At 40.1% G+C, this 2,096-nt stretch overlaps 1 long non-coding RNA gene across 1 annotated transcript; it reads right to left on the bottom strand.

The window, feature by feature from the left end:
• Window positions 1-457: 457 nt before the first annotated feature.
• On the bottom strand, window positions 458-1,760 carry LOC145059216 (uncharacterized). The gene is made up of 3 exons (XR_013686706.1): window positions 1,526-1,760; window positions 1,254-1,321; window positions 458-615 (listed from the first exon to the last, which is right to left on the bottom strand). It is a non-coding gene; the product is annotated as an uncharacterized LOC145059216 (long non-coding RNA).
• Window positions 1,761-2,096: the final 336 nt, after the last annotated feature.

The raw sequence follows: 2,096 nt of genomic DNA, 5'->3' as shown, positions 1-2,096 counted from the left end.
CGGGGCTTCGGGGTATTTCTGGCACGCAAAACGATGCAAAACGGGAGAGAGAAGAAAAGAAATTGGCAAAAGACTCGGTTGCCTTCGGATCCTATTTATAGGAGGTTGGAGCCTCGGAGTACGCGGGGCGTACAGGCGTACGCGGGGCGTACTGGCCTACGAAGTCGTCACTACATGCGTCATTCGAAATGTCGACACTCTTCGGAGTACGCGGGGCGTACGTCGGATCGGACTGGTGACTCCCCCTTCGGATAATGCCGGATTTTTCAATTAAAAATAAATACAATATTTATTTATCAAACTTCGGAAATTCATATCTGTGACATCCCCAAAATCACGGCCAGAAAAGACCGGTTTGTTTATGCTTTGTTTAAAAATCAGAGTAACATTTTAAATAAAAGTGTTGCGGAATTTGTCCCAAAACAATAATATGATAAAGATTTATCAAAAGCATTTCCATAGAAATGTATTTCATTAAAAGACTCGGGATGTCATGTTCGTACAGATCAAAAGCATAAACAGTACAATACAAGCCTTACTACATTATTTCATATCTATAGGCCTATATCCGTAATCCCTCGTCCAAACATCATATATATGCTCAAGCGCCACTACCTGTAATACATAAAACTGAGTGGGTCAGGCTTGGGAGCCTGGTGAGCACATAGGGTTTTCAACCCACAATAAATAGTTTATTAATTTCATCAATAAACAATAATCCGATTACCCGTTCCCGTTATCCTCACTTTACGTCCCTAAACACCTATCATAAGGGACCTAGCCTAAGGATCATCATCGGGACGAACACTACTACTAAGGGGATTCCTCAGCAATAAATGTCCTAATAGGCAACCATGTGGGGGATGGAGTACATCTGGTGAGCACACAGTTCAAATAAACACACAGTTCAAATAAACACCTACAGGTTGCGAGCCTGCTAGTGTTCCACTGGACTGTCTAGAATAGTCCGTGGTCGTCATCTATACTCCGCTAGATGACTGGATCATCAATAACATCTATAACGAGGCCTCTCATTATTTTATTTTGTCACACAGCAACTATTACATCTACCCATGTTTTACCCAACACATTTTGTAGATATAAAATACATATACAGTTTAAATCTTTGAAAACATGTATAAAACGTTCATCCAGCATAGATAGCAAGTATTCAGATAATATGCACAAATAGCACGTAATTTATATTAAATACTTCATATCTATGTGTAAGTTGAAAGTAAATATGCACTCACCTGAAAAGGTGGTGATTCCGAACTCAGACAGCGCTTCGCTTCTTAAAAAGAATTTTCTTCGACGAAACCTAGTATTATTACCACTAGAGTTTAGTTTATTATTCGTCGAGACTAATTAATAGTCTAGCTATTATTATTATTATTATATAAGCGTCAAAAAAATACTTATATAACCCATAATAATAGCCCAAGTATTTATTATAAGTTCCTAATAACGCTACTATAATTAAATAAAAGCTATATTAAAAATAGCGTAGGCGTAGCTCACTTACAGCGGGTTTTATAGAAAACCGGGCTTTGCTTGGAGCAGCGTTCCCGAGCCGAAAAGCTCTTCTTCTCGGAGCCTTCGAGCACTCCGGGGCTTCCGCCTCGTGCTAGGGAGGTTCCCTAGGCTTTTCGGGGGATTTCGGGGCTAGAGAGAGGTTCTAGAGAGAGAGAGAGAGAGTAAAGAGAAGAAAGAATGGGAAAGGTGTGAAGAAAATGAGGGTGGGAGAGGTGGTATTTATAGGGTGAAATGTGGCTGAACTTGGTGCCACATGTCACCATCTGGTGGCAAGCCTTGGGGAGAAAGCAATGGCCAAGATTGTGCCACATCACCCATTTTCGCACAGCACACTTCCGACTTCTAAAATCCGTAACTTTCACATACGACCTCCGTTTTTGACGTTCTTTATATCCACGCGTAGGTAATAATAAGATCTACAACTTTCATTTTGACACCGTTAGCTAATTCTCGACCGATCTTAAATTTAACAGTACAAGGAGATTATACTGTTAAACGTCTGCGTAAAATTAATAACTTCTACATACGGACTCTGTTTTTGTCTGTCTTTTTACCGTTGA

The sequence above is a fragment of the Lactuca serriola genome, chromosome 6 (assembly GCF_051521515.1).
Source record: "Lactuca serriola cultivar US96UC23 chromosome 6, Lser_US96UC23_V15, whole genome shotgun sequence".
Taxonomy (NCBI): domain Eukaryota; kingdom Viridiplantae; phylum Streptophyta; class Magnoliopsida; order Asterales; family Asteraceae; genus Lactuca; species Lactuca serriola.
Note: the sequence above shows the minus strand (reverse complement) of the source record. Positions and strands in the feature narration are given on the sequence as shown.